This window comes from Columba livia, chromosome 7 (assembly GCF_036013475.1).
Source record: "Columba livia isolate bColLiv1 breed racing homer chromosome 7, bColLiv1.pat.W.v2, whole genome shotgun sequence".
Taxonomy (NCBI): Eukaryota; Metazoa; Chordata; class Aves; order Columbiformes; family Columbidae; genus Columba; species Columba livia.
In genome coordinates this window covers 30,641,838-30,666,015 of record NC_088608.1, presented here as the reverse complement: position 1 = coordinate 30,666,015, position 24,178 = coordinate 30,641,838, and the positions used below count along the sequence as shown (strand labels likewise).

General features: G+C 40.2%; 1 protein-coding gene across 40 annotated transcripts in view; it reads right to left on the bottom strand.

The window, feature by feature from the left end:
- MAP2 (microtubule associated protein 2) overlaps nucleotides 1–24,178 on the bottom strand; it is a 226,947-nt gene that overhangs the window by 195,313 nt on the left and 7,456 nt on the right. For 7 of the 40 annotated variants that reach the window (XM_065068998.1, XM_065069007.1, XM_065069024.1 and 4 more), the window contains exon 2: nucleotides 22,961–23,060. The exons of 29 other annotated variants lie outside the window; for them this stretch is intronic. The gene's annotated coding sequence lies outside the window, so the exon portion shown is untranslated. Of the gene's footprint in view, nucleotides 1–10,686; nucleotides 10,790–11,513; nucleotides 11,592–22,960; nucleotides 23,061–24,178 lie in introns of all 40 variants that reach the window. 4 more of the 40 variants (XM_065069023.1, XM_065069013.1, XM_065069015.1 and 1 more) reach the window with 1 other exon arrangement.

Sequence of the window (24,178 nt, the reverse complement as noted above, 5' to 3'; positions counted from 1 at the left end):
ATACTGTAACCAAGGCAGCTAATTAATGGAGCTGCCTCAGCAGCTGTCATAAAAATATTACTTTTCTTGTTGTTCTTCACAATAGGCTTACTGCATTTTACCCATTTAAAACTTTGAAGCAAAGACAAGATGATGAATTTTTCAGTAAATCTGGGTTTATTCAGATAGGAAAAAGCAACCATGGGAACACACTCTTTTTCAATTATGTCTTGTCTGCAGATTACAACAGGTAAAGTCTTTGAAAAATGTATTACTCAGATAAAACCAGCAAAAAGCTTTCCATTTTGACTCAAGTCTCCTTAATATTCAGAGTTGCTTGCTCTTCTTTGACCAGCAATAAGAGACTGAGATTTTTCTGAATTTCAAACCATTTGTAAACAACATGCAAAGAGCTCAGTTGAAAGAAAGAAAAATTCACAAAAATAAGAAGTAATTTCCCCTAAATTTTGCTGGTGAAACTTTGCCATCCTGTTCAATCTGCCAGAAATGTTTGTTGCACTATTCAAGCCATCTTCATTATAGTACATAAAATCACTTTCAGTAACAATGGTGCACTGTTTCTTTTAATCAAGATATTAGTAACCATAAGACCCTGTTGCCAAAGGAAAAAAATTATATTATTAGATAAATTTCAAAATACTATTTTTGAAACTTGTCCATCAGACACAAATGTTTCAGATTCTTTTCTAAATTAGCTCCTATAATAACATGACAAACTATTAAAACATTCCCAGCCATTTTAGTGTTGCATATATCAGACACAGCAAAGAATGCTATCTGCATGCTCTCCTTTAGCCTGCTTTTTGCATACAAAAGTCAAACGTGTATAGAGTTTTCAGGATCTTTGTTTTCTATTTCATGTATTGCTCCTGGAGGTTATTCCTTAGATCTTGAGTTTCCTCAATGGAAATCCCTCAATTTCTTTATCAAACATATCAAATCAAAGTTTTAAAAGGAGATTCTATGTTCAAACCGTTAAAGGAGTTTCCTTTGCAAATAGCAGCCTTCTGGGGAAAATGTATTTTATTTGCTGCTTCTGTTCTTCTCACTGTGTTGTTGATGCTACTTAATTCAGCAAAAATAGATGCTTGACAAGTGTCTTGTCCACTGCCCCAAATAAAGGTTTTGAAACTAGGAAATATATCAGTACTTTGGTGGTTTGTTTTGGAGTTTTGTGTGTGTTTTTTTTAATTTGTTTTGTCCCTATAATAATTTGCAGTATATTACACAGTAGTAAACCTCACCAGCTAAAGAAAAAAGTCTCCACTGCAGTACAATGGTAGGGCAGCAGAGATGGTCGTAACTCCTCCTCAACCTTCTTTTTTGTGGCGTCTCTATCAGGTCAGCAGTAGACGAGGACAAAGCAGGGCACTCCACCCAGAGAAGACAGCAGGAAAGACTAGATATTCCTCAGAGCAATCACTGCAGAACTGGGAACCTGACCACACCTTTCTTTTCCATTCTCAAATGAGAATTAATATAAGGAAAGATAAGACATCTCCTAGAATTGCATGTATTTACTGTGTATTTTATACATTTGAGTGATACATTTTTTATGTTCTGTACTTTTCTAAAACACCCAGGGTTTTTGCCTCTATCATCATATACTACAGTCTTGGTGCTTGGGACAGCTAGTTTATTCTATTTAGTAGTCATTTCTTGATCCTTCCATCATTTTTCTATTGGCACAGCCACTCAGCTATTCAGGCAGCCACAGTATATTATAACATCTATTTTCCATTTATCCTTAAATGATCAAAATTATATTTCAGAAGTACACAATAAAAATACTTAAAAGGAACAACAGACATTTGAAAAGAGAAAAGAAACAGAGGTACTGGCACAATGCCACACCACTGTTCTGCCCTATCTCCTGGGTGTGAGAAGTGCATCCTGTATGGCACATCACCTGTCTTCAGCCATTGCTTACACCTTCAAATGGTCTTCCTGGCATGTTACCCTTTACAAAGTTTGATTTCACCTCAGATTTATTTGAGAAAGCCTCCAAGTATACAAGTACAAACTCTCAGTTCCTAAAATTGACACTGACATTGGTATTTGCCTATTCTTCTCCCTGTACCCACAGCATAGGCCTCCAAAACTAACAAAAAACCTTTAAAAAAAAAAAAAAAATCGCAAAGCAGTGCTACTGTAGCATAATCTATGTTGATGCCTACATGATCTCAAAGGTAGGGTCTGAAACATAACCAAAGTAACTCACTGGCTTTCAGAGTCCTTATCACAACTGTAGCCAGCTGCCTCACTGCCACCAAGTCATTCTTACAGCAGAACAGACCAGAGCAGAGTCCTGTGTGACAGAATCCTAAGGTGGCCGCTTCGAACACGCAGCCCAGAACCACATTTAGCACTGCATCCCAGAAGCTGTACAGCTGCAATAGTGTAGTATTTGTTCACAGGTTAATTGCCTTTGCTTCTCCATAAACATCCCTATTTCTGGGTTCTGGACTATGTCAGGGGTATCTGCATCATACCGCATGCCACTTCGCTAGACAGATGTGACCATCCAGATGGAGTTTATGTACAAAACAAGGCCTAACCTGGCTTCCCAGGGTCCAGGTGCAATTCAGTGTCCTATTTCTTAGAGCTGAATTCCAAGCCTCAGCTTTTATTCTTTCACAGAACTTCAGTGTAATAGAAATACAGTTCTCTGTTAAAGCGCACAGACCGTAAAATAGCACTTGTCCATGTTCAACTTAATTCGCAAAATCCCAAATCCAGTTTTACAACCGATTTTAAATGCATCTGTCATCCAGCGGGCAACATCTGCTGCACATTGCTAAGACCTGCTACTGCACAGGAAAGGAGTCTGTTACTACTGCTGCCAGCTTTGCAGCTGGGTTGGTTTTCAGCTTTAGGTGGTCTTAGCTAACACACAACCATGTGGCATGTGCACGAGTAAAGCTCTTTGTGTCAGTGCAAAGCCCAGCAATACTTCAGTCATGCACACAACTTTTCACTACTCCGCCCTGTGAACTTGACTCCTCATCTAGTTCTTGCTCCCATGAAAACAACCGTAAGGGGATTAAAGGACAGATGTCTCACTGCCTTCCTCTCCCCATCCTTAAAATCTAACTATCAGGCTGGTCTGATTTATACCGAAAAAAAAAAAGAATCCTTGTTTGCCAGCATATACTACCCCTGGTGATGTCAAGAGTTTCAGACAAGTTGGCGATTCAAAGATCATGGACAAGAACTAGATGCAATGTTCCAAGTGGAAAACTTCTCTCTGTTTCAAATGCAGATAAAATAAAAATTGATTTTAATATAAACTTAATTAGACCCTATAATAGTTCAGTTAAAAAATCATAAGTGTCTTCTTTGGCCGTCCAGGGCTGTCTGGCATATTTAGGCTAATGAACATCATTTATTACTCTTTGACCTCTCTTTTCAAGAGCGCCCAGCCATGTGCTGGGCTTCCTGGCTTGTGGGAATGGCACAATATGGGGCTATTCAGCAGGATGGGTCCAAAGAAACAATGTTGTGGGAAAGGGGGAAGTGGAGTAGTGGAGACAGTATGGCAAAAAAACAAGAAACAGGACAATCCAAAAAGGAAAAGGTAAAAAAATTTGACACAGAAGGGAAACAATTCCTGCAGATCCTCTGATACGTAATTCCTTTCAGTAGAAAGATGTGCCACAAGGACTAACTTGAGAGAATGCCTGGGTATGGTACAGCATGGTGAACAGCTGGTACAACATCACACCTCATTACCCACCAACGCTGATGTGAACGCCTCACACCTGCTCTCAGTCATTCTGGAGCAGAGTTCACAGTTCTGCTGTTAACACAGGAGCTGTTGTAACCCAATTCTTAAAAAGTATCATTAGCCAAAGATTCAAATTTTCAGTCCCTCTGAAAGCAAGGCCAGTAAGGGACAGCTCTAACCAGCTCAGGGGAGAAATTACCTTCTGCAGCCCTTCAAAGGTAGCTAATCATCTTTGAGGGAAGAAGCACGTGTGCAGGTTTGGGACAATGGAAAGCAAACATTTCACAGATGTGGGGATAGCAGGGCATGGCAGTCAGCAGGTCTGGCTTCTACACAGTACATTCTTCAACCCTCTCACCTCCTGTATAATTCTGGGTGAATGAGTGCCCAGAATCCCTCCATCCTTGTCCTACTTTGATGTCAGTTGTCCAGAACAACAAAGTACATCTTACCACAAGTCTTTCTTTTGTCTAGCCTAGGCAGCCTCCCTTGCAGCATGTGGATGCTGCTACAGCACAAATAGTTTTATAGCAAGGACACTTAGCATCCATCATCAATGTAAGCTATGTGAAAACTGATGCCCCAATTTCAAGAGTCACTTAAACTTTTCTCAGCCTTCTGCAACTCAGCAGGCTCCACTTGACACCTCTCTGCAGGCACTAAGACTTCCACAGAGTTACTCCATTTTTCCTATATTGGCTGAATGAAAAAAGCTCTGCTTTAGGAGATAAACAACATCCCCAAGCCTAGTAAGAAAAATAATAAACAAATATGTACCCTGGAAAATATCAGAACATACTGTAAATACTGATAAAGTTTGGGTTCTGCTGCCCTCAGTGACCTTCTGTCCTAAATTAGCTGCTGAAATCCAAACTGATTTTCTTCTCTCATTTCTTGGCTTTCAGACAGTTCTGACAGTCCCATTATCATTTCCTTGTTTATCTCCTCCTCATGGCTTCTCATCTGGACAAATATTTATTTTTGGTTCTTCTTAACTGTGTATGCAATTTTTATTACCACCAGAAGGCACTTCAGATGGATTAACAAAAATTTCTGTATTCGTTTGACAGACACACTGCTTTCTTTTCTACTCTGTCTAGGAAGGGGGAAAAAGTATGGATTAATGATCATCAACTATTCTTCAGCTTCTCTCCCAGGAACTGTATTACTCTCTCATTTACAATAACATTGATGCCCTTCAACTCAATTAAGAATTGGCTTCATGGATTATAGTTCCGAAAAGATCAGAATATCAGGAGACCACAGGAAATCAGTTCTCTCCTTGGAAAACAAATCTTCTCACAAACTTAGGATGCACAACTGGCACAGGCCTGTCAGTCTTTGTCAAGAATATAAAAATCTACAAATATGTTTGTCAGCAAAAGACCATCTGTGCAGACACACAGTTTGAATTTACAGTATCAGTAATACTCTAAAGGACTGCAAATCTGGGCAATCAATAGTTCTATAAGGCACCCATGGAGGGAATCCCCTAATATTTTCAGACTGTACCTAGTATGGAGGAAGAAATCTATCATTCAGTCAGTCCTAAAAACTGATTTTTAAACAGGTAAAAAACGCTTCTGTCTTTGTAGTGGCAGCAATGACATACTTGGGTTTTAGCCTTTTAGAATGTATTTAACTGTGCAACCAAACACAAAATCCCCAAAGCCAATGAGTGGAACTCACTGGCCATTTCCTGCAGGAACCTGACCCATAGTAAGAAGGCAGTGAAAGAAAGCTACTGTATCTGAACCGAAATCAGTAAATAGCTGGAAAGAAGTAGCAAACCACAAACAGCAATACAGAAAATGAAGAATTATTTGATGCAAATGCAATTAATTTAGTATTACGACACTTAAAAAATCATGTTTTGTTTACAATTCACAAAAGACTGCTTCTACTGCCTGCAGTACACTGCTATTTTCTTATCATAATGTTATTTGTATCAGTGGAAATAAACTTATCCTGTTAAGAAAAGGCCAATAGTATGCAATAATTTACAAAGTATGAAAATAAAATGCTATCAGACAAATTTTTTTCATACCAAACATGTCATGGAGCCACCAACGTAATCAAGACCTCACCTGAGTCACGTGCTGCACCGTAAATACTATAAGGACTTCTGTTGTGAAGAGTTTCTCATTTAAAGACACCAAACACACCCCAGTCTCCCAAGGGGAGAAGCATAGTTCCCAGCAGCACTTGCCTAAGTGGGGAAGACCAGGAGAAGTGAAGGCAGAGGTCCTGGTACTCAAGCACCTCCCAAACTTCCTCCCACACAAGCACACCTCCACACACCACAACTGCTGCCTGGGGCAATACCCAAATGCTACATTTTTAGGAAACACCAACATTTTTAATCCTGACCTAAGCAATGTTAGCATGATAAGAAAGAGACCACAAGGGAGAACTAATTAAACATCTCTACCCAGGCACAGTTGTTTTGTTCATTTTCTTGTTATTGGTTTGGCTGGTTTTGGTTTGTTTCTTCAAACATTTATTTGTCTTTTTGTGTGATCCACCTATTCAAATACAACTGCAAAGGATGTATCAATCTTTTTTGTGTAGTAAGAACACTGGGACAGCAGAAACAAATGTTTTACTCCCAAAGAATGTACCAATACTGAGAAAAGTAAAGTGCTCCTGGCTGAATTCCAGTAGTTTAAGCAAATGGACCCTTATTCATTAACATTGCCTGTGAGAAGTCCTTTAAATGAAAGTTTACCTCTCCTACACCATCTCCCTTTCTCAGCCACCAACACAGATGAGAAACAAATGTTTCTAGTGAATTACCATTGTGATACTTCCCCAACACAAGGACCTGCACACCTGCTTTACTCTGTTGCTCTCAGTCAATGCTAGAACTCCAATTGATGGTTGCACATCTGATCTTCATTATCAGTTTCCATTCAAGAACACAAAACTAGAGTTACAGAATAACACAGGATGGAAGGGCCTCTGAAGGTCTCTAGTCCAAACATCTATTCAAACCAGGGGACCCAGAATTCATCCAGTTGAGCTTCAGAATACCCCCATGACTGAAAAATCTACAATTCCTCACAGTTCCTGTTCTAGTGTTTGACCATCCTCACGGTACAGAAGATTTTCCTACAACAACTTGGAATTTCTCCTGTCACAACCTGTATCCTTTGCCCTGGCCCTTTCATTGTGCACTTCCAAGAAGAGTTTTGCAGCACCTTTTTTATATCTTCCCTACCCATGAGATAGCTAAAGGCTAGAAAAAGACTCCCCCTTAGCTTCCTCTCTTCCAGATGAAACAAACTAATTTCTCTTTGTCTCTCCTCATGTCTCATTGTCCCATTAATCACCCTGGTAGGCCTCCACTGGACTCATTCCAGTACAAATCAATGTCATTCTTATGCTGGGGAACCTGAAACTGGATGTAGTATTCCAGATGTGAGCTCTCATACTCAGCTGTGATTCTGCAGATCACCTGACTGAAAGGTGAGCTGAAGTATCTTTCAGCTAAAAACAATGCACGCAAACATGACATGAAAACACCATAATTTTGCTTTTTACAGAAATGGCAGACTAGAGTTCCCAAAGACAGGTAAAAGATGCAGACTAGAAATTCTGATTTACTTTCTGCTGAACCTTTGCTCTTCACTCACTTTGCAGCAAGGCCTCTGCTCCCATCCTTGGTAAAAGTGGAAAACAAAATAAAACTTCCCTAAGTGACTCCAAAAGCTGAGCCCAAGTCCCCCACCAGGTTCTGAAAACAAACTTGAGTCTCTGTACAGCAAGAGCATCTAAACAGCTGGAGAGGTTGGCCCAGTGTCATGTGATCCATTTAGCTAAATAAAAGTCTGGAAGAAAAACACATTTCACATTCTGATACCTCACTTTAAGTGACTGCAAGTCTCTAAAAAATAAAGTAGGTTGTTCAGCAGCCACAATGTCTTTAACAAATTTCTAGCATCATTTGGTCAGACAGACACAGTGAAACCTGAGAACCCCAGCAGACTGTATCGGACTTTTCAGGACTCTCAAGCTTGAGCACATAAACTACAGAGTTGCTACCAGCAAGCATCTGATCTACCAACTACATATGGGTGAATCAAGCCCAAGTCTGCAGAGAAGGCCTAGTAACATGAGAGAGTACAAACCACAGCATGTATTACTAACCTGGCAGCAAGGAGTTACATGACTCATTCAGTTGCGACACACCACTGGTTCACGTCAGCAGGGAATGCCCTTGATTGCCATCTGACACATGTAATCCCAGCCAGCAAGTGCAAGGCCCTGAAAGTGTCCTGTCTACAATACAGGTGAACACATCTTTCAACAATTACAGGCTGGACCCATCCAACTTGCTTTTGGTTCACCCACTCATCCATACCAGTTTTCACAAGTCTTTTATTCTCCCTTCCCAAATTGCCACAGGACTGAAGAGGGACCAAGCTGAGGTGTCAGCCTGCAAGTGCTGCTAGCAGCTCCGGCTGCAAGCAGTTTCAACAGCTGAAATGCAAACACTTGGTCTAAATGGAGAGCTGGACTTAAACTGCAACAAAGTTCTAAATAAATAAGTGAATAAAACACAAGGCTGGCCTTCCTATACTGTCTACAGAAGAAAACACATTCTACCTCACCAGCCACTACTCCCGAAGCATCATAAATACTCTGTCTCCTATTTGAGGTTGCCTCCCCACAAGCTGTCAACCCAGCCTCTCGCATGAACTTGTTGAGCCAAGCTAGGTTAGCACAGTTACCTTCGCAAAATAACTCAGTTCATCGAACTGGGACAGGGAGCCTGCAAACACTCTCTTTAAGAAGAGAAAAAACAAGAAAATATTCTTTTGGATGGTATCATAGCATTGCCTATCTGCACTATTCTTCCTCAAGCCACACTCTGCTGCTCCACACAACCCCCATGCAAATGGCCTATGTGAAATTCCACAATGGTGCAATCCAGCTGCTGATGGACAGAAATCCAGATCACATGATCAATTTTCCATGCAGCTGGGTCCTTAGGCAAAAAGGCCAAGGACTGAATGGTCACACACCTCAAATGGAAGTGGATGGCTTGCCCCCTAGTAATTTATTCAATTACTGATGAAAAAATATTAGTGCCTGAATTAATTAAATGTTATTTCTCCATCTTTGAGGCTAGATGAATAATGAAAACAATGATTCACAAATAGCTTATTACAGAAACAGCAAAACAAACACCAAGATCTGTTCTTTACAGAGGACGGTTTCAGCAACTCCAACTCGAAGTACCAGGGTGGAGTCTGCAGGTCTAACTCTGCACAGGAGGACACTATCTCAAATGTTGTACTCAAGATGCACGTTTGCTATTCCTTTTTCTCTATGCTTCCAGGACTATTGCAACCAGCTTCCAGAATAGTGCTAAAATTCACTTTCAAAATAAAAACGCATAAATGAACCCTTCATATTGAAGGGATGTATTTGGTTTTCCTAGAGGAAACTGTGCACTCAGTATGCCTGACACTACTGCTAGTTTACCAAACAAACCACTTTGAGCGAATCATGGCAAAGCAGGCTGCAACAACTTCCTGGAGATCCCTTGGGCTCTGTGCAAGGCACCAGTTCTCCTCAACGCTCAGGAAGTAGGGGGAATGCAGAGCCATTCCATGTGCAGAGCCACAGCAGATGCAAACCACCCTTTTCAAAGGACCCCAGAAGAACCAGAAGAGCTCTCTGCAGTGTGCACTGCAAGATCAGGATCTGTATCCACAAACGTGCATCTGCTTGGCAGGGTCACAGCACACCTGCATGGCTAAGCAGCCAGCTCCCCCAAAAAGCCAGTAGCACGCAGGGACACAACCTTAAATGTAACTGTCTCTGGAGGGGCAGATGGGTGCATGCTAGGATATGTCAACACCAGTCAGGCACCTCACCTCCCAGCACTTCCAGTAAGAGCTAGCTAGGATTTGTAGACCCCAGGACTGTTTGCAATGACAGGAAGGTTAAGCACAGTTTAAAAACAAACATACAAAGAAACAAACAAAAAACCACAACACACACACAAAAAACTACACACAGAGCTGAAATCACCAATGCATTTTAAAAGGCTCTACCCAAACCAGTAAGATTTCAAGTGGAACAGCAGAATTACATTTCTCCTTCAGAGATGGCACAAGAGATCCAAGCCCAGATAATGGAATTCTTTTAAACTGATACAATCTAAATATAACTTTTTTTTTTATGATGTGGTTAAAGAAACCTACTCTCAGGAGAACACATCTGAAGTCAACTTCCAACGCCAAATATTATTTTTTTTTAATTGCCAAGTTATTATTATCCTGTAATCCCTAAAGATACTGAAAGTCCTTATGAGAGAAACACAACCTTAACTATAGAAAAATAATATTCTGATATCTGACCACACTCAGTTCATTTTTAGTTCGACATCAGATGTTAAAGTAGTTACAATTTCCCATTTCCTAAAGTCCCATATTCTTCTTTGTCAAAAAAATACTTGTCCCTATGAACAAAACAAAAAATCCTGTGACAGGTGGTCTTCACCACTATAACCACCTGATCTGGGAGACAAGCCAAGGCTTTTCTATTTTTAGACACTAAATCAACTTGTATTAGACAGAACTCCCTTCTATTTGACCAGCAAAACCTATTGGTATAGAATGCTTATTCTCATGATGATGGCAGAGATGAGAAATGGGGGAGAAAAAAGGAGTAATTGCAAACTGATCAGATAGTAAATGCACGGAAGATAAATTTATTGAGTATTCGGAAAAGAAAACTGAGTCACAAGTTCACACATTCTCTCCCTCTCTATTAAAATAAAAACTTAACTGACCACTAAAGCTTTTTTCCCCTCATTCCATCTCATAAGCGGTAATAATGACATGCTTTTGGACAATATTTTGTCCCCGTACTCAAGACCTAAAAGCCTCCATCTCCTTTGGTCTTACACTGCATAGAGGGAATTAGGCAATCAACATCAATGCTACCTCTGTTAAGGCCCAGGTACTCTGCTTCCCCTCCAGAAGTCACCCTCAGGGACAGGTCGGAGACGGCTGCCGACACAGGCTCTTCACTCACTCAGGGACTGTGCTGCTCAAAAGGAACACATTTTACTCTGCATGACATAAAACACAACACAAAGCCCCCAGGAGCCGCATGCAATTTAATGGGACCATGTACAAAGAAATTCAGGATTTGTGTGTATCCCAGTTCCCACTGCATTTCACTCCCTAGATCCTTTTGAAAAGTTTTGGCCCCTACATCCACACCTGCAACCATGTGGAAGGCAACAGATCAATTCATAGAAGAAACAAACGTGTACTCATTTTCTTTGAGGATCTACATTTTTTCAGACTAACAGGAAAGATCCTATGCTCAAAAGCTGTTCCACAATCCAAACTCTACAAACTGTAGTCAAGACTGCAAACCCAATGGACTGGGAGACATATCACTTTATTGCAAAACAGAGTAGAAATTTTTGTTTTGGAAGAAAAGTAACATTTACAAAAATATCTCTTGCATCATTAATTATAGTGTGAAGAACAAAGAAGAGCACACTGGAAACTGGGAGCAAACCACATTATCTACAAAGCACCATATCAGCAGAGTTATTCTGACCCACGTACAATGTTAAGTCATCATTTGCCGGGTTTTCTGGGAAAGAATCTGAAGCTAATAATTTTTTTTTCCTCCATACCAAGTACTGAGGAGTTTTGGGCCTATCTGCCCCCGCTGAACATTAAATGTAAAGTCCTTACGTATTAATATCAGTACATCCTAGCACACAAACACAAAAAAGGAGCTTGCTACTCACAGAAGGAAGCTGAGAGTCCCAGCTGTACCTCAGTTCCAATTAGCCGCTTCATGAACTTTTCTCACCGGATAATGTCTTCTGAAGAAATAAATACATATTCTGATCAAGTAAACTGTGAGGAGCTAATCTGCAATTCTGCAATCCCCAAGGGACTCCAAGACCAATCTCTCTGGTGTTTCATCTACAGTAATTTAATAGTTTACACTGTAAGACCTACAGCCTACAATGAAGATACCAGGACAAATCTTGAATACATTATTCACACTAGTCCCACTGATTCAAAGGCACTACTAGGCCAATTAAAGCAAACAAGATTTAGCAGTCTACTACCTGCCCCAGTGATTAGTAGAGCAAGCTGTTTTCCCTGCTGGGATCAACAGCTCCACGGCTAAACAGCTTCCACCTGCAAGCACTTTCAGGTTAAGCATGCAAAAAGAGGCAAACCCAAATGCGTTCCTCTATTCACATTCCACTCTGCTGAAGTCACTGCACAATTTAATTCCCTCCTCCCATAAACAGAGACATGCAACATAAGGTGAGCCTTCTAGAGTGACACATCCAAACTGTTCTGAGCTATGTTAAACACTGTGTCCTCTGCTCCATTTGGGGCTAGATTTTTTAATTTGTTTTCTTTCCACATCCCCTTCCTTTTCTTGCCAGGAACTGAGACGGTCATTATTATTTCAAGTAATGTTGCCCCAGCCCTGCAGTGTCTCAGAGCTCTGGAACAGCAAAGTGCTCTTTTTATGTATAGTGCACTTGATAACAAGATTAATAAATCCTACAAAGCATCTTTAAAGGACCATCTTGTATCAGTGTAGTAAGAGCACAAGTTCTTAACGATGGATAAAAGGCACAGAAACCAAACAGCACTAAGAGTCCAAGAGGTTTTAAGCCTCTTCTGCTAAGAATCAAACTGAACAGCCTCTAAAGTGTCTCCATTTCCAGGCCACACTGTGCACTGCTAAATATTCAAAAAGTGACTGTCCATGCTCCTTTAAGGAACTCGCAATGACCTGAACACTATTTATATGCGTCATAATTTGACTTCTATACACAAAAGATCTGAATAAAAAAAAACCTGCTTTAAATTTGGTTACATGAAGAAAACACCATATAGGGCTGGTCAATATACTGTTATAAATCAAATTATTTATGTAGACTGGTGACAAGCATCTCTCCCATTCTGCACACCATAGACAATGTAAATGTAAGTGTGAAGGTTAACTTCTCTGCAATCTACTAAGATAAATGAAGTTTCATCAAGGATTACTTCAGCACAACAATCTTCCCTCTATCAAAAGTAACATAATTGCAAAAAATTTTTGAGATTCTTTCCTAGGAAAATGATGCATATTCATGCTAATGTTCAGGTTTTGCAACCTAAATAACATCAGAGATAAAACAACAAACATACTTAGTTTACAAGCAAAAGAATGCAACTTCAGTGCTTTGATGCAGAATATTTGAAACGCTCTTTTCAGAACAACTGTGAGTATGAGTAATTTTGCTGGAAATTGTGAGGAGGTGATAAACGACTTGTGGAGTTCTCTAACTGGTTTTTGATACATATGCTCCAGTTGATAAAACACAACTTACGTAACTACGACACAATTGACCAGTGAAGACAGCACAGAAAATGCTATTTCTGCATTTCTGCCATTAGCCAAAATGCTCATGTGGCATTTACATTCTCAGAGGATTATCAGGAAAGTTTGTTCCTTTTTTCTTCCTTGAGAACAGAAGCACAAGTGTTTATAAGAATCAAGAACACCTCCTTTCTTCTCCACCCACATGAACTTGGCAGCATGTCTCTGTATTTTGTGATGTCAGCGTTGAAAAACCTGCATTAGATTGCTTCAGGGCCTCTGAGAAAATAAAAACAAATAAACCATACACTGATTTAAGACCTGCCCTTTTCTCCTTTATGGGTCCTGCATTCAAAGAGAGGCTTGGTGGTTCCCCTAATAAGTCTGGCCCCAATTCAGCTGCTGATTGGAGCTGGCTCATGGGATTAACATTTATGCTATGAACTGGTGAACATTTATGAATCCAGAGGTCTGTATGGTTCTTGGGCAGCACATGGTGCTATCAGCAGCAAAGCTGGAAAGAGCATTAGGGCATTAAGAGCCTATAGCAAGAGTAATATTCTTGAGCTCAAAACCATGAAGGAAATAATATAACCACCCAGAGATCCTTGCAGGACAGAGGAACTGTGAAGTGCTGCTTCCCCCAGAAGAAGGCACCCTCCTGCCTGCCCACACTAGTTAGGGAGGCTGGGCAGAGGAGGTGACTCCTATTTCCGTCAGCCTTTGCTGGCAAACTATCAGTTCAACCAAACAGCCAACCACAATCACCTACCTCACAACTAAACACAGAAGCCCAGGACCAGGGGAGCAGGATGCAGACAAAATGCTCAGTTCAAACATGCCAAAGGATGAATTCTGCCCCAAAGGCTTGATAGGTTTGACAGTGCCACAGCAGGGTGTGAATTGTTCGAAGGGCAGCAGAGGGAATAATCACACTGGTAAACACAATCACGCTTCAGGTGCTAATTCCTCAATGTAGCCTACAAGCACAGTCTTCTTTATCCCTAAGGAAGAGCCTGGGACCTCATATGCATGTGTTGATGCCACAGATTACTGGTTTCTGCTAGAGGACTAGGGCCTCAATCACAACTGGAAAAAACACCCAAAACTATATTTTGGGTCCAACTGGAAAAATTTAAAAATTAAACTCCAATACAATAGCTAAAAATCAACTAATAGCCAACAAGTAATTCAGGCACAGATTTCACTTACACCTAAACAGTAAATCCTGTTTGGTGGCATTTTAAGCAGGTGACCTTCCATTGACACATCAAGACTTATAAAGCCTGCTAGCTATTTTACTGGAAAATAACTCTACCACATGCACAACAAGATTTACAGAGATTACAGTCTGGGCACAACTGTTGCAGAATCTAGTCCACAGAACACCATACAAAGAAAGAGTAAATAGAAATGCCAGTTATCTTTGAAACAATGCAGTTAAGATTCTGACCCAGCACAAACTGATCTCTCTCTGCCTGCTACTTCAGTAGAATATAGAACATGACTGCTCACCTCTGTGCATGCATATGTAAGAACTTACGTATGTGCATGAATTTGCCTACTTATGTTCATGGCCCAAACGGGTCAGAAACTTTCTTCCTCCTCCCCAAAAATCACTGACACAAGTTACATGCAATGACTGGCAAGCAACACTAAAGGATCTGCACTTTCCCCCCTTTGAAGAAAGATGTTGTAGAGTTGACAGGCCACTTCTTTTGTTACACATTGCCCTTGGTTCCCAAGGAACCCTTTCATAAATTCCCATACATCAGCAATTAATCCGCAGTCTTCAGTGAGGTCTATATGCAGCTCACTTGTAGGGCACTCCAGAAAGTTATTGCAAATTTACTATTTTTGATCGATGTAATGAGTAAAAACAAGGAAAAAAAATCTGCAAATCACGAACAATCTCATTCAAGTCACTGTCCTTCCCACGGGCTTTGTAGGGAATTAATTAAAGCTAAGGGCTTCTTATAAAATGGGTGCCGTACTAACTTTACCAACTGAAAAGAAAGCATCCTTTATTTCTTCTGAGTAAATTATGTCTCCGTAGGAGTCAGGTTGTATTAGTGATGATTATGGGCTTTCCTACAACACAATCTGCCTTCTGAAATTATTTCAATGGAAGATGCTAATTAATAATGCATGGTTCTTTTCATTGAATCAAACGGGATCTAAGTCACATATCATCACTTTTCTATCCTTTTTTCTGGCACTCCTATTGAATTCACACTGAAATTCCCATCCCCATCCACTATCCAGGGCCCCTGGTGAAGTCCTCCATGACAGTTACCTTCCTAAAGGACAATAAAATTGTCAGTCAAGAAGCTGAGACTCATAACTGAGGCTGACATCAGTCTTACAACTGCGTAACTTCTCCCACTGCAATGGGAAACAGATCACAGAACCTTCCTTCTCGCAGAGCAACAAACAAAACCTGTTGCTTCCCTTTAAGGTCCCCACAGTTACACTTCATATAACCGAAAAGGCTACCAAGCCACTGAGGGAAGAGGAATAAGGAGCACACTTATCAGTATACACTAGAGAAGTCACTCAGGTGTCAGCATGGCAAGTAAGGTAAAACAGGAAATTAATAAGATGGTGTAACAGCTCTTTTCTTGTCCGTTGATTATAAAGATGATTACAAGAGGAATGTTCAACATGCATGCACAGTTTATTCTGTCATTTTTCATATTTAGAGTTTTCCACTGAACTGACAGAGATTACATATACATTATTATCCACCATGTTTGACAGACTATCCAAAGATGTTCCTTACATTTTATTTCTTTGTTACAGTACTACATTATTCTTACTGCGGAAGTCATTACTGTCATGGGAAAAGCTTCCTATTTACAGTTCTTCTATATGTGGAGAAGGTATTGCTCTAGCGTGCTAATGTAGTATGGAGAAGGACTTAGAGTCATTCATGTGCATCAGTACAAAACTGAATGAAGTAACACTGATTGCAGTTAAATGTATTTCACTTGGAAACTGTCCAGGTGACAACTCTCATCTATTGACAGTAATGCCCCTATTGTTGACACTATTTCTATTTGACACGGTCCAAACACTAGACTCCAGTAGTATTTATATAAGAAGTTCCATTCATCTCAGTGGAGTTATATATGTGTACACATACATATGCACATGCATAAATATTTTTAAGAGTAAGGATGTACAATGGAAAGTTTACTGAAGGGCATCTACACTGATCAGTATGAAAAAGTCTTAGGAACTTCACAGGGATGCAACTCAGTTCTGTAAGAAAATCTGATATACTCAGCACTTTGGAAAGAAAAAAAAAAATATCCTGAAGAATTTTTGGTAACTAACAGACGGCATAATGAAACAGGGATAATTCTCTAGTAAAAGACTGGAGTTGGTTTAAAACTTTCACCAAAATGCAATAACTCTCCACAAAATTCTGTCAGATTCAGGACTAGACCTTTCTGGAAAGTCATCTCTATTCCAGTCTTTTCCCCAAATTTAAATTAAAAAAAAAAAAAAAAAAAATCAAGCAAGCACTGAGTCATAGCTCAAGATTCACAAATACAGGATTTAAAGTAGACCATTATATGACTCTAGGAGACCGTAGAAAGTATCAAAGCTATTTGCTTAGAATAAGTGACAGCATTAGCTCAGTCAGGCATTTTCCAGTATCTCAAATGACATTTTATAAAGATGTACTTTTCCATCTGACAAACAGCATGGTTTTACCAATTGTCACCATAAAAATCTAAATGACAAAACCAAAATTGAACTACAGCTTTTTTAGTATGGAAAACTATCATCTGCTGTTTTCTGCCTCAGTAGTTTGGGGGTTTTAATATGTAAGCTAGACAATGTGAAAAAACACTATTTTAAAGCACTCTTCTAAACATTATTCATGTCTCTGAGCCATCAAAATTAAACATCAATGTACAGGATCCTGATTAAATCAAACACAGCACCACTTCATAACACTGTTAAAAAGCCAGGCTGAAAAGGGTCTTTTTCTGGTTTGAAACTCTAGGCTGGCCTTAGCAATAAAATTCAAGACCATTTAAGATCTCTTTAGATCATGAATGTCTGTATCACACTTCCCCCAATACGGCAAAGTACTTCACCACTTCCCCTAGGCAAAGTAATACTATAAACAATAATTACTACTTTCAAGTGGGTATAAGTTTGGAGTCCTGAAACTATTCTGTCATTAACATTCCCTACACAATTACGCAAGTCTTCAGGGGGAGAGGGAGAAAATACTAATAAAGAAACAAGAAAAAGAAGATAAACACCCATCAGACAAATATGCCAAAGCTGTCAGACACACACATGCAGCTCTGAGCACCTTTACATAGACATAAAACATTCCCAACAGCTGTGTGAAAGCAAGTGCCAAAACCCTAATACAGAAGAACAACAAACATTACAGGCACTCAGCTTTCACCTGGGAACAAGTCCCAGCCTGCTTCTCCAGGCCCATTCCAACCACAACTTAGCTCCAGTTTTCCCTATCACAGGATACATGCTCAGGCCTCCAGAATGTTCCACACCGTGCAACAATTAACTCAAACTCCCCAACAAAAATGAGGTTATAGTGCCTGTTTTTCTGCTTTCAATGTTTCTGCAAAATATGCAACTTTCAGGGTCTCACCCCAAGTCCAGCAGAGACAAAATAATTAGATTCCTATCAAGGGCAAGCCGCCTCGCAGCCCAATTCACAGAGGCCTTTAGCACTTCAGTGGGCCCATGACAGCCCCCACTAGATGAGACACTGCAGGAGCTCTCCATTCTGATTCTGCAAAATGCTGTACAAAATTATGAAAGGGTCCATACCAGCACCTTCTGCTCATTTACTATCAATGCATTACTGAAGCAGAAATTCTGTACATTCAGAAGTACAAGTCTTCATCAGGTTTACACACAGTGACATCAGGACCGGCGGGAGAAAAAGAACTTGTGCTCTGTTCTTTGTCACAACTTTCCCATGCACCACATGCAATTGCTAATAATTCCCTCCCTTACTTACTACTCAAACATTTCTTCACTGAAAAAAACACATACCCGCAAAAACTGAAGCTGCGTGCACCAGACACTGTCTAAAGGAAGTACCCTAATTATGACTATTTTGGGATTTACATTTTAATTTCAGCTTCAAGACAGCTGGGCTCCTCTCAGAGGAAAACCAACAGTAGCACAGTAAATCCTTCAGGCACGTACCTCCTCCTTTTCTTTCCAAGTTGCTGCTGTGTGGTTTTGCACTGGTTGAAGACACCATCAATGCACAACAAAAGGATATTCTAGCCTCTCTGAGTTACAAACTGTTAATATAAGGACTGCCTAACCTGGGGCAGCAGCTTTCAGGAACTGAGAAGATTTATTTTTCCTCTCCTGATAGTAAAATAAGAAATACCACATAGCCTTTCAGATTCAGAGAGATTAGAAAATGAAAAGATCTACTGAACAAAATGATCCACCCTTTCAAGACAGAGTTGTTCCATATTCATGTGGCTGCCCCATATAAAGTGGTAGGGTGTCACTGGCTTGTCTTTAATAAAATACAAACTCTTTAATTGCATAATGCAAGTTAGCTCATCTTTAACAAGGATCTCAGCTGCAGAACCAACCCCACAGGTAGTAGTCTTAAAAACTGAAGTGATATTTAAAACAAGGTTTTTTTGAGATGGATTCTTCAGAACTCACTGCATGAAATTCACAATAGGCTTTGATATTAACACTAACAAGTAATTAAAAAGATATTTCAATAATAAGTGTTTTCAAGTTGTGCTTATCAACATTTTCATCTGAAAGAGACAAGAGATACGCTGTTGGCAAGGAAGCTGCTCAAAGTATATACAGGATAAGAGCCAGCAATGGTTTTATCATTCCATCAACGTCACAAGAACGGAAGTAATGAACAACCCATTCAAGCTTCCTGCGGATGCCCCAAAGCATTTGTAAGGAATACAATCAGAGTTCACACGGCCCCTGGACTAGCAAAGTTTCTTCTTTCGTTCTTATTCCCGCAATGTACCTAAACACATTTCCAAACAGGGCAGTGAGTGGGTTAGCAGCGCAAGATGGTATCGATCGGTCCCAGATTCAGCAAGAGCCGGAAGACAAGAGCTGATGATTCACAGAAACAACTCCCTCAAGAAGGGGCAGCTCCCATCTTCCAGCACAGCAGCGAGACAGCCAAGATCTACCCACACATCTCAGTGTTGCCGTGCCTCTTTTACCTGTCAGAGCAGGTGAGTACAGGGGATGTTGGAGGGACAGCAATTTCCTCATGCTCACTTCTGTGCCCCCACACAGAGACAGCCTGAATTCCTGACCCACCACATGCCACTAAGTGCGGCTGCTGACTGGTCACTAACACATTAAGGGTTTGTGTACTAGCACAGTTCTTCCCAAATCTCTATTTCCCTACTGACAATCTCCTAATTCACTTTAAAATTGAAAAACCTTCGAGTTTGCCCCTTCTAGATTGCAGGCACACTGAGGCAGAAATACAAAACAAAATTAAATACAGTTAGACCATTGGTGTAAGATACTGAGTCAGGCTTCTACAAGTCACAGTGCAAAACAGACAGTCCTATCCTGCTAATGGTCTGAGCAACCCCTATCTGTTACACACATAAATATTCAGAGAGAAGCACACAATGCCAGCTGCCCTCCAGAAGCAGAATAATACCAGTTCCCTGTTACTACCATCACTCACAGCTCTGCTGTCTCCAACCCACCTGCCACCACCCTGGGCTGCTTTGTGCCTCTAACTGAAGTGCATGGACTCTTTTGTTGGCCACCTAAAAAAATACCACCCATAGTATTTGAGCCTTAACATTTCAAGTAGCTCTAATTCAGTTTCCAGCTCAGCTCCGTTCTTTGTACTCTAAAAATAACTTACGTTTAATTGTGGCTGGCTACAATTTTCTAATTCTTTGTGACCCCAAACCTCTAAATCTATTACCCAGAGACAGCCACAGTAATCCTTAATGAAGGTGTGGGTATGATGCAGCATGCTAGGGGCCATCTGGTTGCCAGGTGTTTCCTGGCTTAGCTTTTCCTCACAACACACATCCCTCCTCCTCCTCTAATGCCAAGGAAGGCAATTTCTACTTCAGGACAGTCCTTCATTAAAGACACAGGCAAAGGCTTTATTGCAAGCAAGTCAGCTACAGCACAGCAGTGTTCATAGCAGGCAGCAGAAAGCCTAAAAGAGCTCCTTATTACCACACATATCTCCCTGTAACTACCAGCAAAATACTTCATCAAGTGTATTTCTGACTGTTAATAGGAAAGGAGCCAAGTGCAACATTTGCACTGTAACCCTGTCTTGTGTCCTTTACTCACCACCAGAAAAAAAAAGAAAAAAGGTAAGAAGACAGTTTTTTAGAACAGGATCATTTATATAAAAAGCAGGTGATTTTAAAAGTACTAGGCAAGATTCACAACCAGCACAGTTTGATGTCTTTTAGTGAACAACACAACCTACTCAGGAAGGTTAGATCCTGTGATGATTATTTTCAACATGGAGCATTAACTTCTTTAAAATCCATGTCTTTCAGACAGGTTAAGGCCTTCCAGCTCTCTGATATACATTCCTGCTGCACCCCTTCACCAATGCCTGGAGCATTTTAGGGAGCTGGACTGATAGAAAGTAAGTGATTTTAGCATAGCACTAGTGTTGCCCTGGCTCAGCGTCCTGAGCTGGCCTCCCATGGGGTCAGGCAAGGACCAGGCACCATGGGAGCAAGGAGGCACAGGACCTCACAGCACCTGCTGAGATAAGCCTTGGCTGCCAAGAGACCACATCCCAGATGACCAAACTAGAAGGCTTCTCTTGGTTCCCACTATCACACTAAGATTTAGTTTGCATAAAGCATCTCACCTTTCAGGCTAAACGCAGCAAACATTTACGTGGGCATTTGTAGTAGTCAGTTCTCAGGAATGGTTTCAGAATGGTTATATACAAGTACTAGGGTTGGTCGACACACACAGCAAAATTGTCTTGGTATTTCTCAAACAGGGTAGGGAAAAGCGACTTTTGCTACAGCAAAGAGAAAAAAGGCCCTGTAACTCCTTCAGTGTATGGAAAGGGACTCCGTGCTGTGGAGTTCAGGAGAGTCAGGCTTGATGCTCCCATTGTCCTCAGGAATTAGTAGGATAAGAAGCAGCAACTGCTACTGCTCAGCAGAGACACAGGGCAAAAATGCACCAGCAACCAGGAACCTGCTTTGCCAGGCTCGGGCATAAACAAAGCACCCAGCAGCGGAGCCACTGCAAAGTGTAACAGGAGATTATCAGAGGTTCCTTTTCCATGGCTGCATCTATAGAATGGGTTTCTTATTTATATGGAGCTCTGCTCAGAGCTACACTTCAATGTAAAATGAGTGATGAAACTGAAAAGCAACAAATGAAAAGAGAGAGACAAATAAATGCAGCCAGAGCTACAGTAGAAGGGGAAATTGCCCAGTACCACTGTCAGTTGTTAAGAATTTTCAAATTCAGCTGCAAAGTAAATCCATTGTGGAAAGGGAAATATTAAAAAATGACTAGAAACACAGTATCTTTATTCTTGAGGCACACTTGTTTGCTCATTTGACTACTTACATATTTTAATATCTTTTAAAAGGAAAGCTTCTGCTATAAACTATTTTCACAAGCCTCAAAACATTCTTCAAAGAGCTACTCATCTGCTCAGTGACACAGGCATGGGGCAGGGCTTGTTTACTAATCTAGGAGGATTACACTTTAATCTAGATCATGCCTTGCCTGCAGGTAAGGGCAGTAGAGCAAACAATAAATACACCAGACTTCCCAACTGTAAAGGCATGAGAGGAACAGAATCCAAAAGAAAAAAGTTATGTTTATATCACGTTTGGATGGGAAAAAAGAGGGCAACATAGGGAGACAGCTGCTTCTTTGTATCTGCTGTTCAGCAGTCTCTGGAAATCCTGTACAGGCAAATTCTATTCCTACTGTTGTGTCAACTCCAAAAAAAACCCTACCAGCTACAGCTGAAACAAGTCTCCACAGCTAGTTTTTCAAATTAAAGCAGAACACATACCTCTGACCTCTCTTTTCGCCTTTTTAATGTGTCCAGAGATCACTCCCACACTGGAGGAAAATTCCATTTTCACTGACCTTCCCTCTCCCTTAGGCAAGTGAGAGAAAGCCACCAAAACATTGCCAGAGAAAGCACAAAAACACACTAGATCTAAAATATTCACTCTCTTGCCGATCCCGGGAAATCAACAGATCACTTACTCCATTGCACACTGGAATAAGTAAAGACACTGGAGATGATGTCGCAATAACTTAAAATACAGAAGAAAATTTCACCCTCTTCAGAAAAAAAAAAAAAAGAGTGCTTCTATCAGTATATAAAATGAATTAGAAACAAAAAATAACTCAGATCTTTGAAGTGACTGAAACCTCAGAACTGAAATTCACCTGAGAAGGGCAAGGCAGAAAGGGCAAAACAAAGAAGTATTTCAGAGGAATGACCCATAATGCCAATTCTGCAATACCATGTCTTCAAGGAAATAGTTCTTTCTGATTCTAGTAACAAACATAGCTTCCTGTCCTGAAGTATCGAAAACATAAGGTTTGCCCAATATTTTCTCAAGTACTTATTCCCTCCTCCTGCTCGTAACAGGCTGTAAAAAAAAAAATCCAGTCCCAAAACACTTAATTCAAAGTGTAAACAAGTTACTTACTCTATAAGTACAGCTTTCACCATCACCATGTTGCTCTGTCCCCACCACTGGAAGAGAAAATTCATTACCCAACCCACAAAAAAAAAAGGAGTATCTAACTTAAAACCACCAGTAGCATTTTTATCTGCTGCCTCAGGAATGTACATACCTTCCAACAATTAAACTCTGCCATTGTCAGCATCTTTAAAAAAATTATTTGCAATCGAGGGCTACTTTCTCATAAATAGCAGTGTACATATTCAGTTGTGCTGCAAGACAAAAAGCAAAATCAAGTTCATAAAGACATTTCAAAGCAAGGCATAAGGAATTGTTTCAGCAGCTACTACTTGACTTACATCAGTGTCTCAAAGTCTGAGCTTGTGATAAGGGCTTCAAATAAAACTTAGTTGAGAAGAACCAGAGAACAGAACATCCCCACGGTCACAGCCACTTGGGGTGCATCAAGCAATGCTGGCAGCACCTTCACAAATCAGCACTCATATGAAAGTCAGTCTCTAAATGGACTCAAGAGCTGCATAGATGGCTGATGAGAAAGGCTTGATTGACACTCTGCCTGTTGGTAATTACAGGTAACAATGCAGGTCAGTGCTGGCATCCTGATACCAGCTTTGCCATCTAAACAAACACACAACCATTCAGGCATCTGAAGAATCAATAACATAAATATGGTAAAATGAGAAAATGTGTTTCTAACTTCTCAGTGCCTATAATTATGAAGTAAACCTTGGCAATATATGATTAATTCCACTTATTGCTAACAGTGATGCTGCAAGTGTACAGTGAACCAAAACAAGGAAAAAAAGAAAAGCACCTGACTGAAGACAGCTTTTTGCCCATAGAAACAATTTTGTACCAGAGGTCATTGTAAATGAATGCAATTTGACTACACTTTTTTTTTCAAACGCATTCCACAAAAAAAGTTCTCAACTATTCACATTGAAAGGCACATTTAAGAGTAGTTTTAATTTTGTATTCAAAACACTGACAGTATTTCAAGCAACACTGGTAGCATGCCATTTAAAATGATCTAACCTAAAGGAATGTATTATCTATAAATCACTGCTAATTTTGGCCAACTATGTGGAATATACAATTATAGATATTAATTTGTCATATTACAAAATGTTTTTATTCAAAGTCTTAGACATAAATTTATTCTATGCTGTAACAGATAGCAATGGGTAATATGAAACGCTTACATTCAATAGTTTGCTAAGTCTTACTCAGAAACACAACCAGCTCTCTATACCCCAAAAAAACTTAACTTTGCAGAACAACATGGAATGAAAGCTCTTATTTACTATACTCTATCCCTTGCTCTCTGGAATGAATCCTGTTATTAACTGTTCCCCCATCTCACCCCCAC